General features: G+C 43.1%; 1 protein-coding gene across 1 annotated transcript in view; it reads left to right on the forward strand.

Annotated features, from left to right (window-relative positions):
* Nucleotides 1–15035, forward strand: part of LOC146672983 (uncharacterized) — a 28149-nt gene that overhangs the window by 594 nt on the left and 12520 nt on the right. The window lies entirely within an intron of this gene.

Below are 15035 nucleotides of genomic sequence, written 5' to 3' on the forward strand. Positions count from 1 at the left end.
CTCTCGGTGGGACACCCCCACAGGGCTTTAATCTGGGACTCTGCACTATTTGACCCTAAAACTGAAGAAGCTTCTCAGATGAGAGGTGAAACACCTTCAAACAACTTAAAGAAGTCCAGACGCTTTTTTTTCCAAGCTCTTTAGACAGTTTTGGCTTTCCTGATTTTAAGACGAGCCACTTTATCTAGAAATTTTAGACATTGCAAAATGGTTGCCCACTGCTTTACTGAGTGAATGGGTTAAATGCAGAGAATCACTTAGTGAGCCATGTAATGTCCATGTTAATCCATGGGGATTAACAGCCAACCCAACTCCATCTCCTGAAAGATGCAGTGTGGTTAGACAATGACGGTCTGCCTGGCACAGTTCATTAAAATGAAAAAAAAAAAAAAAAAAAACATATTCCACTTAGTTTTGGTTAGGAACTTAAAATCCAAGTTATTCCTAATCAAAAGCTCATTGAGGGCAAATGCTTTATTTGAGATCAAATGGCAGCTTAATAGGGTCATCTTAATGGGCGAGGCTGAAGCATCTCTGGTTAAATCCTGAGGGACTTGGCACACATTCGCCCTGCACACTCCCCGAGACTTCTTACCTTTTATCATAAGCCATGGGACTATGAGATGGTCACTCACATGTTCTAGGAAAGCTCGGCGTCCTGATGAAAACCATGCGGGGAAGGCATGCACTCAACTCGAAGCCCGTTTTAGCTAAAACATCCAACGTCGGCAGCCCCGAGCAGGACGCAAAATCAAGGATATTCCTGTATTTCCGTATTCTCACTTGGTTGCCCACACGTCTTCCTCGCTTCCTCAGACGATTTTTTGTCGGGAAACGGCAGCTCCGGTTTCTGCCTGACACAAGCAAGCATAGGAAGTTATGAGCAACAGCTGATCGCCCAAATGTGGAGGAAAGCCTCCAAAGTGTCCAATGATTTGTCTTTGAGCTCATAAACACAATGCGGTGATCAGTATAAGCACGTTGAAAAGATGGTTCAGGAAGAGGAAAAATCAGGAGAAAAGACACAGGCTTGTAAAAGTTGGGTGGATTTGTAGAAAATGAAACGGCTGGTCATGGACAGATGCAAGGTTATTGATGGTTCCACCCTCATGCAATAAAGAAGATGGATGTTGTATCACTCGATGACTGATCAGTTTGTTTCACTAACTCATCTACACAAGGCATTTTATAGAGTCTTGAAACAACAACTGCAATCTGCACAATTCCACTTTTATCTCCAGATAGATTTTTCACTTTCATCTCCATATTTCCACAGTATTCTCCAAATGTTCAGCAATATTTCTGTATCTTAATGTGGCCCTAATACTCCGTGGTAGCTTTAACATGATATATTCATGTCCATCTCAAACTGTGAGCTCGGCTCCAGCACAATAGTATGTTAAAATATCACTTTAAATAATAACATAAATAAATATAAATATAATCATTGGTTTGTACAGTCATTTATCATATAGTAATGCTTTTTTTTTTGGAAATGGGTCTAAAGTTAGCGAGGTCATTCTTTTTTCTTTTTTTTTTTTCCTGTCCCGTTTGGCTCTTTTGCATCAGAATTGTTGTCTAAAGGCAAAGAAAGATGCCCAACGGATTTACTTTACCAAATTGACCTTCCCAGCCTTGCCATAATGGTCCATTTGATTCACCTTTTATTGTTTATTTTATTTTCACTTGCTGAATACGGGACAGACTTGACTGGGGGAAAGAAGGGGAGAAAGAAAGAGGGAAAGAGAAACAGCTGAGAAGAGGGACGGGGGAGAAGGGCAAAAAACAAAAACCAACAGAATGGGCAGAAAAAGAAAATGCATCTATCGATCACCTGGATCACCTGTTGAGAAAGAAAAAAGAAAACAAGAGTAATAGAATAAACAACATCACAATGATATATGGGAATATGACAGTAAATACTAAATATTAAACATTATTGTGCAGCACATAAGATCAACAGAACACAGTGTGCTTTGAGGTAGGAGCCAAAAAGGGTGTAGTTTGTGGGTGTGATCACCCGTGTGTACACCTGTGAGCATGGACGCGCTTGTTTTTAAAAGGTTCCTTCATGTAATGATCTGCTAGAGGGTGTGGGGGGGCCACAGCCCCGTCCTCCAGGGCATGAAGCAGGTATGGAGGAGATCAAAACTCCAGACATCCAGAGGCCCCCAGAACACAAGAGACCAAGGAAGACCAACAGAGGGGCAGCCGCGCCACTGTCCCAGTAAGAGCTGAGGAGAGTCCCAGATGAGGGCTCACCCAGCAGCCGTGGAGCAGAAGCCGGGGGGGGGGGGGGGTTGCAGTGACGCGCCCGTGAGCTCCGCCGGCAGCCAGCTGCGCCTGAGTGACCGAGCCCCAGGCCGAGAGGCCGGGGGCACCCCACCTCCGAAGTGGCCCGAGCGAGCCCCAGGCTCCAGGCCCCGATAAGCGGCCGCCAAGGAGTGAGCCGGTGTGTACCTGGACGCCCACCCCCAGACACAAAGAACCACCAACGCACCGACACCTGAGGGAGTCCGCCACTGGCAGGGGAAGTGGTGGTGGGTGGAGATAGGCCTCCAAACCTTGGAGGGCCTGAGATGTCCCCAGAGAGGTGGTGTCTGATACCCAACCTGACATATAGACACAGACATACAGGCACACACAGATACAAACATCCATTCCCACCCTCATGCTCTCATGTGCACTTACTCCACACTCAACCAACGTGGAGACAGACATAAAGAGACGCTGTACACACGATCACACTCTCCAAGCGTACTCTACGAACCGGGTCTAGGTACCCTTGCCCCTGGAGGGGGGAACTGCACCCAGACCCAGGTGGTGTTACCCTTTTCCCTGCGGTGGGGAGAGGCAGACCACCCCGACTCCGCAGCAGCAGGGAGGCCCCACACTCCAGACCCCAGTCGGACGGCCAACTCCTCCTCCTAGCCCCCCCGCTCCAGCAGGCCGCAGAGAACGGGGGTGAGAGAAGACTCCAAACCTCCCTCCACCCGCTCATTGTAGTGTTGATGCATGTGTGTTCTAAGGTGCATTTAAAACCCAGGAGGGCATGGAGCTACCTGCCAGAGAGCAGCAGGTAAGCGCATAGTCCCTCCTGCTAGCCCTCAATGTCTACGTGTATTTAAAATTGAGAGGTGGGCAACGACGCCAGGGGTGAGGTGTACACCCTGATGGTAATTTGGATTCCGTGTATCGTGCCCACCCCCAAGATCCTATATGTATGTGTAATGAGGGTGTGAGTAATGTGAATGTCTAAGTTGTGGGATAAAATTGAGGCAGAGGCAGCCAGAAGGGGACGGGGGGGGGGGGGGGGGGTAGCCTCCTCTGCACCCTGGTGACATACCCCTACTCCAAGGCCCTGCATGTGTGGGTGGTTGTGGTGGAGCGGGAGGAGGGAGGCAGCTGGAGTAATGCTAAATCAAAGCTTGCACACAATCATACAGGGTACAAGATGTAGTGAAAGCTGCAGACATAGCCACACCATTCTAAGACTTACCAAGTGGGAATCTGGAATTGCGCCTCTCACTCCCAAGTTGCATAGTCTTACCACTACACTATCCAGCTACAACACTGCTGGGACTTGTGACTGTACAAAATAGATCTGATTTGAGTCAAATGATCCAGATGTTTTCAGTCTCTCTGTTTTTCATTGTGAAAGAGGGAAAAATAAACAATTGGGAGCACACAAATATCAACATGTAGATAAAGTATTAAAGCATTTGATCTGACTGCAATGTATATGAACTTTGATTTTTAGGACATGAACCTTTTTCCGCTCATCATCTTATAATATTAGAATATTTCAAATCAATCAAGTGTATTTGAAATGTGAGATTTAAAGTCATATTGTTGAAATGTTTGTTCCAGGCTGTAAAAAGTGCACTGTAAGATGTGCACTTCAGGAAAACTGAGTGGAATGCATTAAGCTCTACATGTACTTTAATGTTAATGTCAGCCTGTAGTTTTTCATGTGAGCCCATGTAGTTAATCAGAGTTTCAAATCAAGACTTTAACTTTGATCAGTGTTTCCACAGTGACTTAGAAATGGTTAGCCTTCAGTTAATCCAAAATGCTGCAGCAAGAGTCCTAACAGGGACTAGAAAGAGAGAGCAGATTTCTCCTGTTTTGGCTTCCCTTCATTGGCTTCCTGTTATTATTATTATTATTATTTTTTATTTTATTTTTTTTTGTCCCGTTTGGATCTTTATCCATCAGAATGCACATTAACTGTGTTACAATAAGGACTTAACAGCGCCCTCTGCTGGAGTGTTTCAGTACTGCGTTAACTAGAATACACCACCTCCTCCTCACACCACCTGCTACAGCTCTACTCTTCTATGACTACAGTCATCCACAGCACTGATGTGAGGTCACATGGTTCATATGTAAGGAGCACAGCTGACCTCAGGTCAGTTTAATGACTGTGAGCAGCAGCTGTGTTATTGTCACTGTGACAGGGAGACACTCTCAGACACAGCGCTCATGTCAGCTTGTTCTCATGCAGGAGGATCAGGAGCTCCATGTTTGTCTTTCTGTTTGAATCATGATGTGTTTGTGCCATCAGAGTCTGTCATGAGTACTCAGGGTTTCACAGCAGCTCTTCTGGATGCTGACGAGGACTCCAACCTCATGTTTCACCTCTCTGAGCTTCTGATGTCTGTGAACACTCGTGTTTCTTCTCTGGGCTCATCTGGACAAAAACACCTTTCTGTGTTTGGCTGCAGCCTCATTCTGACTGTCAGGAAGTGTGTTATCCATGAGCTGCACTTCTGTGAGGAAGTTTCCTGCTGTGTTTCCTGTCTGTGGACAAACACGAGTGTTCCAGCTGAGGACTTGGTTCCTTCCACCTGTCCATACAGGACATCACGCTGTCTTTTCTTTGATTTCTCTGACTCGTGTATTATGAACTAAATGTATCCTGATACACACAGAGATGGATGAGCAGAGGTCACATGATGAAAGAACAAACATGGAGTCTTTGATTTATTTAGATATTTATTGATGAATGCAAACAAACCCTGACACTGAACCATCGTCCAGCAGAACAAACCTGATCACATGACCTGCTGACCCAAACAGTGAAAATCTCCATGGCAACAACAACAAACAGCCTCACATATGTTAACAGAGGCTATTAGAAGCACAGAGTCTTTACAGTCTTTCTCCTGTTTGGACACAGATCTCTGCACATCTTCATCACAGTTACTCACAGACGAGCAGAGTGTGTGGATATCAAAGCTAAGTTTCCACCATGATTGTAGTCTGTACTGGGACTCATGGAGCATCTCTCTATGAGCACTCAGTGCTTTCAACAGTGAGTCCCAGTTTAACCAGCAGCCTTCACACCACACATCACACAGACATGGAAACTTCAAACCCTCAGACTGAAGACACCATCAGAAATAAACAGATTGTGATGAAGATGAAGAACTGGAACAGTTTGCTGTGGTTTCTTCTGTTCCTGTCAGAAAAAAGAGTCTGGCAGCACTTTGCTCTCCTTCCACATGTTTAAGGAGGAAGTGAAGACGAGTGAGTGAGTCGTCTTCCTCTGTGGGCCCAACATCAGGCAGCAGCCACGGATTTGTAAAAACCCAGCACACTGCTTCAGAAACACTGAGTCCAGGTGACCAGAGTCATGTGATCAGTAAGGTCTTCACTCAAGACGTCACTGCTTCAGGACCTGATTCAGAGGTTTATAAGGACGTGGATCATCGGTGCTGATGTTGTGTGAGAGCTGGTGAACCATGGGGAACATAAATAAAAAAACAGGCCATCAACAATTCTACCCCCAGCTCTAAAACCTACATAATACACTATACATATAGTTATATAGGTTATAGTATGTTATATATAAATGTAGCTGAAGCAGTTTAATTTGTAGCTTCATGCTGCACTTCATATGTTTGTCCACCAGATGGCAGCACAGAGGCCTGTGTTGGAAAGCTTTGAGTAATGAAGCGTTTTCAATCCAAGCTTCAGAAAGCTTCATGTGGTCATCAAGGAAGCAACCAGGAAATATCTGCTGTGTGTAAAAACACCAACACAAGCATCCAGGATGAAGACAAGAAACTCAAAGCTCACAAAACAGGTGGAGCTAATTTTGTGACGTGTTTCTGTAAAAACACCACAGAAGTGAATCATCAAAGTTTCCATGTGAGCTGATGATGCTGCTGCAGAGTTTCTGTGAACCTCCTGTGACCCCGCCTCCTCATACAGAGACATCTTATTGGCTTTATTCATTCTGCTCAGCACAGACCTGCTGCATCCTGGATCCAGTTTGATCCAGTTTCTGCAGTAAATCTAATGACAGACCTCCAGGTGCACCTGCAGAGTCTTCTTGTTGTTTCAGCTCAACCATGAACTCTGTTAAGTGCAGTAATCAAACCATCATAGATCCTGTTTGACAGATGAAGCTGTCCCTCTAAGTGTAATCTAACACAGCTTATTAAACTCACTGCAGTCTGGACATCAGGACAGACATCAGCTAGTTTTAGTGATCAGTGATAGAGTGTAGAAGAAGATGGATGATGACATATTTGTTAGTGTGTCTAACTGTGAGTAACTGAAGCTCTCAAAGGCTGAGGACAGACCCTGGACTAATCTGAGGACTTTGGTGGTCCTGCTGATGTGTTCAGTCTGTGATTGGACAGAGAGCAGGGGTCCAGGACCTGGTGGGATCAAAATCATTAACTGTGTTTATTTTACCAGAGCTTTCCATTTCTCTTAAATGAGCTTCATGGTGTTGTTCTTGGCTGGTTTTGTTTCTGCTCCACACATCCTTCCACAGACGACACCATCATAGACACCAAAGGTGGTTCAATAAGTCCAAACTCCTCTGACTGAATCAAACACTTCCTGTGTCTCTTTGGTGTCAGGCAGAACATCAGTCTAACACCTCATTATTTCACTCTGACCTCTATGTTGGTAGAACGTGTTAGTAGAAACATATTGAGCTGTGTGGATGGACTCAAACGCACTGATAAGCCATGTATTAGAAACAGTTCTCTGTGTTAGTCTGTAGAGCTGAAGAAAGAAGACACAAAGACACCAACTGGGTGAAGTCCAGGTGTTTGACTTGTTCAGTGTAGAGCACTGTGACCTGGATGAACCTACGCACCACTATGATGCTCTAGATCATAGACTATGGTTTCATCATGTTAGAGACTTTCTCCCAGTTTAACCTACCAGTAATGGACACGGCGGAAGTGATCTTGGTCCTGCTGATGTTACAGATTGATGTCAGGCTGATCTTTATTATCACTGATGGACAGATTCATTTGGTTTTTGTGTTGTTCAGACTTCAGTATCACTGCTGCAGGTTGGATGAACTCTTATACTACGAAACAGGTTTTGTGTTTCTTTTATTTGACATGATTCACCAGGAAGTTCTGATCAGTTTGTCTTTCCTGTCTCCTTTTAGTCTGAAAGAACTTGGTTTAAAGGTGCTTTTATTTTGGAGTCCCCTCTGACTATAATCATATATTTAATGTTAGGTATTGTTTGAGTGGAGCCTTTGAGTGGTTCATCTACACGGATCTATATTCATCAGGAGAGGAAGCATCATGGTTTTATGACATTATTGTTCTTACTGATCAAACCAACAGAGTAAAGATGTTTAAAGGGTTTAGTGTGAAGACTGTGATCCAGGTCTGAAGGAGATCCACGTCACCGTCAAACCTGTCACTCACTCAGGACTAAAAGCCTTTATATTCTGACATCACTTCCTGTGCTGTAAGTCCCGCCTCCCTCAGTTTGAGCAGCTCTGAGGTTAATAAGACACATATAAGAGTCAGAGTTCAGCATCAGCCCACAGTCATGTTACAGGTGACTCCAGGCTGCCAGCATAGCTGAGACACTGACAGAGGAGCTGTGAGTGTGAATGTGATGAAGCATCACTCAGTGTTTCACATCCATCATGTTAGAAACACTCAGGAAGTGTGACTGTGTGGCTGCGACGTTTACAACAGTCTAACATGTGCTGTCAACCAAACCATTTCAGGTTTCTATGGTAACTAAATCATTAGGATTGAATCTGTTCTTGTTGAGGTGACCTGTTAGTGTTTGGACTCGTGATCACGTCACAAGATCATGTGAGATTTCAAACCACAGGAGAATCACTGTGGTTATAAGAGGCAGACACCCGCACACACACCACGTGTCTGCTGTTGTTGTCAGGGAAATGAAGGCCGCATCTCGAGCAGCCTTTGAGTTGGGACAGCCTTCATTTCGTCACTGTGATGCAATTGGCCTCAAAATGTGGCCTTTAAGGCTGCAGACCCTGAATTGGGACACAGCCAGGGTCTGCATCCTTTGGAGGCTCCAATTGAAGGCTGCAGGATGAGTCGGGTGTATCTTTCATGGCCCACTATATTTCAGAATTATAGTGTTACATCATATTCTATAAGGATGTGTTTGTATACTTTCTGCCCAGTTTGGCCCATTTAGCAGAAGTCAGAGCTTTTCTTGGTGGACAGACTTCCAGAGCGGAGACAGCAGGTTTTTCTGCTTCCTGATTGGGAGTCTGGCAAGATGTGCAGGGCTTGAATTTGGGGCGCATCATGTTGAGAACACACAAACAAAGGCAGCAGACACACAAAAGTTAACCAGCTCACTGACAAAAACTGACAAAAACAAAAAGATGAAGAGCTAAAGAGACAAAACGACAGATAGCAACAGAGAGACAGACCAATGAAGATGCAGCAAGAACAGATACAAATACACTGACGTGGCTCTTAAACGGGCCTTTGGGAGGTTTTCAAAAAGCAGATGTAGGAAGCAATAATAACAGTCTGATTGTTTACTCAGCAGGTTCTTCATCAAAGTATTGTGAATTCAGAAGCACCTTATACACCAGTGGTTATCTGTGCTGCCACACTGGGAGATATTTGTAGGACTGGTTTAGACTGGTGGAGAGAAATTTAGTTGTGTTGATGCAAGTTTGACTTGTTTTAACTACAACAAGTAGTACAGTATATTAATAACATGTCAAAATAAATCTATACATTAAATCCTTCGTGATGTGAAGACATTCAGGCATGCAGCTGCAAACTGTCGGTGCAGTGTAACGACTGAGTGATGTGAGTGAGCAATGATATTTTGCTGGTACTCGTTTTGCGTCTGCTCGATCTTTGTATTGGTGAAAGCTGACAGTGTGAAGCTTTTGACTACACATTTTCACTCTTTATATTTGTGCCCTTGTGTATATCACGCTATTTATTGTTGTTAGTGTATTTATAGAATGATCTTTCTATTTCAGTCATTTAATGTTTTCCGTTTCTCACTGAAAACATTTTCAAAGTCCACAGAAGTGGTTTGTGTCATCTGTCTGCTACTACAATGGCGCCATCGTGTGGACACCAGCAGGACCTACACAGCTGAGGAGGAACTACAGGAAGTGTTTCTTTATGAATAAAAGTAGCTTCAGCTCGGAGGCTCTGCTTCGCTGCTCAGGTATGTTTTCTCTTTAGTTTTAAAGATGTTTTGCGGTCAGACTCCCGCCGTTACTTCGAGTGCGTGTTTCATAACATCGTCACATTCAGTTATTTTCGCTTTAAACTTGATCCACGCGGTAAACTCTCCGCATGTGTTCAGGATATGATAGGATACGCTGACGTTAAATAAGGTGTTCCTGCAGACACGGGAACCATAAACTGAGCTGTAAACGTTTAAAGAGAGACACAAGTGTTACGACTCTAACTTGTATGTACGGCAAACGTTTTTTGGTTTTTTGTAAAATATATAGGTCATATCTATATGGCTGCCTTTATTACGGCGATGCGTCGGCCATACCGGGCTACTCAGGGGAAGGATTATTGTACATTACAGCAGACAGTGTAACACAGAAATGTATAATGTTAATAACAACAATCAATAAATACATCCATAAACCATTCTAACAGTACTGCAGGGTCTCTGACAGACACAGCTGTTCGTGTTTTTCCCGTCACGGTTACAGGAAGTGACCAAATCAAAGGCCAGGGATGTTTTTGACTTAAACTCTTCTGCACAAAGTTTGAAGTAGTGAAGTAATACGATTTAAAACCAATAATTAGAAACTACAGACATTACAAAACAGTAAAGAAAGTTTATGTTTTTAAATTTAACCCTAACCCTTGTGCGTGTTGTTTTTTAGCTCGTCATATTGCAGCCACAGAAATTCTTTTGTCCATGAAACCATTTTGCCTTATAGTCTGATTTGTCATAACTTCTCCGTTTTGTGGTGAGCTTTTCTTTGGCTGTCACTTCTTCACCCTGACCTGTCTTATTTGGCTCAGCAGAACTAAAATATATATCTGTCTGTGAAGGTTCTCAGTCATCCAGGTCATCGTAGTCAAATATATATCCTGCCGCACTCACATAAGCTCAGCGATTCTCTGTGCGATCAACCTCTCACATGTTTAAGCTGCGGGAGATTTCACTTGTCATGTTTGCATAGTAAGCTAACAATTAATAAGACGATGTCAGAGGAATTGGTGCACAAATTATCATCACTCACAGATCAGTGCTGTCGCTCTCTATACACAGTTCGCGCGATTGCAAAGTGAAAGCAAAAAAACAAGTGCAAATTCAAACACGATTTCAATATGTCACATATTGACAGTGGCTCACCCAATGACATAATTACCCAGCTACATTTCTGAAAGAATGCAAAAGCATTGACATATATTTTTCCTTCCTACAATAGCCCGACAGGCAGGGCAGAGATAGCCCCGGGACATCGGGCTAGCGATATTGCGAGCCCTGTATCTGATTGAGGAATCACTCATCTTTGGAAAAGAGAGTTTATTACAGAGAAATGTCTCTTTCCAAAATAAAAGCTATACTATCCGCTTCTTCTGGGCTATATTCTCAGCAGCATATTAAACATATCAGGTCTCCATAAGGAGAATCCTGTGCTAACAGCTGTCTAAATGACTCGGCTAAAGTTTGTAGCATGCATGCTTGTTGTTTTTGTCTTTGCACTAGGATGATGTCGGTGTAAATGTGCAGTCATATTCGTTGTGTTCCCACTAGTGCTTTCAGGTTAATCTCGTTGAAATAACCTTAACGCCACAACACGGCAAATCTCCGTTAACGAGCTACCCTATACAGAGGGGCTAGACAGCCAACACATTAACGAGCTAACTGCGCTAACACACTAGCTCCCACCCATGTAATTGAGCATTGCATGGCACATCCAACATACTGTTTTACTTTAGTCCATGACTCGCTTACCTTCAGGGTCATACGTCACATGAAAACCAAAATAATTCCAAACGCCAGATCTGAATGAGGGTGGGGAGGTCCACTTCTGTCTCGCTAGCTTGCCCTGCGCTCTTCCTTCTGACCATGCTGTCTGTGTTGAGTGCTCAGTGAATCTGCGTTCGACTACTCCGCCTAGGTTGCACTCTCGAGCCTAGGCGGAGTAGTCAAATGCAGATTCACTGAGCGCTCAACACAGACAGCATCGTCAGAAGGAAAGTTGATAAAATAAATTACAAATTTTGTATTGTTCTTTTTTTTTTCTCCCCTTTGGTTTTCTTTCTTTCTCTCCCCCTCTTTCTTTCATTCTTTCCCCCTGTCCTATCCCACAGTCATGTCTGTCCCGTTTGCAACTGAAAATAAAATAAATTCATAATTATAATAAAGGTCAATCAAATGGACCAATATGATGATCCACTTAAAATAAATCCTCTTGGCATCTTTCTTGGCCTCAAGACAACAATTCTGATGGCTATAGATCCAAACGGGACACAAAAAAAAAAAAAAAAAAAAAAAAAAAAATTGAAAAAAATTATATTGTTCGTACCGAACCGAAAGCACTGTATCGAACGGTTCAATATCGATACGAATATCGTTGCACCCCTAGTATAACGTCAGGGAGAGCCAAGGCCAACATAACAAACAAAACATCCCTGATGTTGAAATAAAAGAAACTTACCTAACTCCAAAGAAAACAAAATATACAACCTATAACCATAACCTACCTAACAACACATAAACAGGAGAAAACAGGGTGTCAAAACAAAAGGCAGCTCTCCCCTACAAGCAGTCCGAACATGAAACAACAATGCTCACACAAGACACAAAGGCATGCAAGCCTGCACAAGTATGGCAACCAAAATGGCCAGAGGGCCCAGAAGCACAGCTCCACAGGCCTTAAATAGTGCTCTGCTGATTACCAATTAGCCGGACTCTGTGCAACATCCAATCAGGACAGAGGAGGTGGAGCCTGGACAAAACAAAGGGTTAATAGGGAGAAGAGACATCCTCCTGGGGGATGTAACACAGACAAAATAAGGCTAAAAATAATATATTAGCCCTCAAGTTACAAATATCATTTTCAATTTGTTTAGGAGGTGAGGACAGAAGGAAATATCATTTTTAGCATCAGTTCGCAGGACTACACAAATGAGTCCAACGGTTATAAGATTGTGGAACTGCTCATTATAATTTTAAGAGTTGTACAAACATGCGCTGTTTTAAAATGTGCTATGTTTAAAATGATAAATCAATATGATGAATTTGAAAGAAATTTGAGTTAACTGGGGTTCATTCTTTTCTCCTTGCTATTATGCGGTGGGGTATATTGCTGGTTATATTCTTGATGTGTGCTTTGTGCTACGAACTGTAGACAAACGTTAATGTGTTCCTTGGTTGATGGTGCCCACTTGTAATATCATTTGGAGTGCAGATAGGGGACACGGTTTAATAAGAATATTTTCTTCTTCCTGCTCCTGTTCACTCAGGGGTGCAGTGTGATATTAAGGGAAATCACAGTTTGTGTGTGTATGAAGGGAAACTGTTGAACCAAGTGTGAAATAAATAACTCTCAGATCTCAAAGTTTATTACAGGAAGTCAGGTGTGACAAAAGAGAGTAATGAAAACAAGACTTTTAGTGAAAGACAAACTAAAGACGAGAGCCTAAAAACCAGTTCTGAGGGATGTTCTTTTACAAGGAGTCACATCACTTTGCATGAAACAAAATGAATCACTAGAAATGATCTACAAGCTATGAGATGCTGTCGAAGCACTAAAGGAACCGGTATGAACAGTACTGTGAGAAAAACGCTATAAACTATGAAACAGTACTATGAGTAAACATTTCAGTGAGCCACCATAGTGCCAGGAGTCCCCACATGTGCTAGGGTGAGGGCTAAGAGTCACAAAGGGAAGGGGGGGGGGGGGGGGGGGGGGTCATCAATGCAGCAGATTGCAGCAGTCTTACTTGACGCGGGTGGAGGTGAAGCTTAGAGCGGAAGGTTGTCCGGGAGAGGCGAGCTGGGCAAATCCTACAATAGATGTGTAGCAGGCAGAGAAACAAACAAACATTTACACCATATTCAAAGAAAGCTGGAAACTTGTTGCATTAAGAAATTAGAAGAACATCTGGATCCTTAGAAGGGAAATATAATGATGTCATGGGTGGCTCAAGACTTTTGCACTGTGCGGTGTAACCAGTGCTAATTTCTGTGGCTTATTTTACATGATGAGTTAGTGACTGTAATAAACATTAAAATCTACTTGTTTAATACACAATTGTAATATTATTTTTTCTTAACATGACATGAGAACCACAGATGATTTCTTCTTCCTATTCAAAAGAATCTATGAATATTTAAAGTAGTAATTTTCAGTCTGCTCTAAAGCTCACAGATATGATGATTACCTGCTCTCCTCCCTCTGGTCTGTGCCCCTCACTGACACGATGGACTGAACACTAAGCAATAAACATTTAGTAAAAAACAATAAGAGGAAATGATGAGACATGCAGATCAGCTGAGAGTCTTTTCAGCTGTGGAAGTTAAACAACAGTGAGAGTCTTCTTGTGTTTTTCCAGATGTTTCTAATCAGACAATTTGTCAGGGGCTGGGTGTGTGATCCAGCTGTTTGAGTTTATTTTGTATTTTCTGATTTCTTATGTTATATTGGAAATATATTAAGTTCTTGTGCCGTTATTTAGTCAGGGTTTTGTTGTTGTAGCAGCCATAACTAAATGTATTGAATTTTGATGATCACTGGGTTTTCATTTGTTTGGTTGCTATGGTGATGTGTAACGGGAGTCACGTGGGTGCTAGTGGTGAAATTAAGAGGGCGTGGTCAGTCTGTCATTCTCTGAGAGGAGGGCTGGAGCTGTAGTTTTTGTTGACCGCTGCACCACGAGTTTCCCCTTGTTGCATCAGAGCCTGTGATGTTTAAGAGTCTGAATCGGGAGCCGATGACATTACTCTGTAAACTCTCAAAGCACTTTAATAAACAAGCAAGCAATTCCACCTCTCGCATTATTGCGTAAAGTTGACAGCACGTCAGGCAAATAGGCAGACTCCACCCCGACCTCTAGCAACTGTGGAAGTCGCTACAGTTGTGTTTAGTTTAGGTCTCATCTACAGGGCTCTACACTAACTTTTTGCCATGATTGCACTGGTGCGCCTAAGAAAACCAGCACAAAAGTTAGGCGCACCCACATTTTTCAACCGCATTGCTTAAGTGCGTGAGCGCGCTTGTATTCAAAAGGTTTCTCCATGTACCCAAAAGTTGATTCTGTTCATCTGGAGGTAGCATTTTCAGTGGGAGCAACATTTCATCACATTGATCAATGGTCTTTGATCAATGGTCATGACAATTTGCATATTAATGATGCAGAAACTGATCTCCCAGCCCATTGTTCCTTCAGTGGGCTGGTTTCAGTCAATATGCAAATGTACTGTTTATAAGATTGAAACCTGCAGTCAGCTGAGACTGAAGAAGTCACCTGGATGATGATGAAACGTTTCTCCCACAAAACGCTACGTCCAGATGAACAGAATCAACTTTTGGAGATTTACTTTCCTGGATGATTGAGAATGCTTTAAGACATTTCTCCATTTAACAATATGCTATAGGGTGTGGGGAGTGATAGCCCCTCCAATGAGGGCATGAAGCAGGCATGGAGGAGATCCAGGCAGACATCCAGAGGCCCCTCAGAGTGTGAGAGCCCAAAGAGGGGCAGCCATCTGCTGTGATTGGTTGGGGTAAGAGAAGGAAGACAGGATAAAGACATGCTGTGGAAGAG

Source organism: Rhamphochromis longiceps, linkage group LG3, assembly GCF_057381845.1.
Source record: "Rhamphochromis longiceps isolate RC_006_pf linkage group LG3, R_longiceps_female_GT1.1, whole genome shotgun sequence".
NCBI lineage: Eukaryota > Metazoa > Chordata > Actinopteri > Cichliformes > Cichlidae > Rhamphochromis > Rhamphochromis longiceps.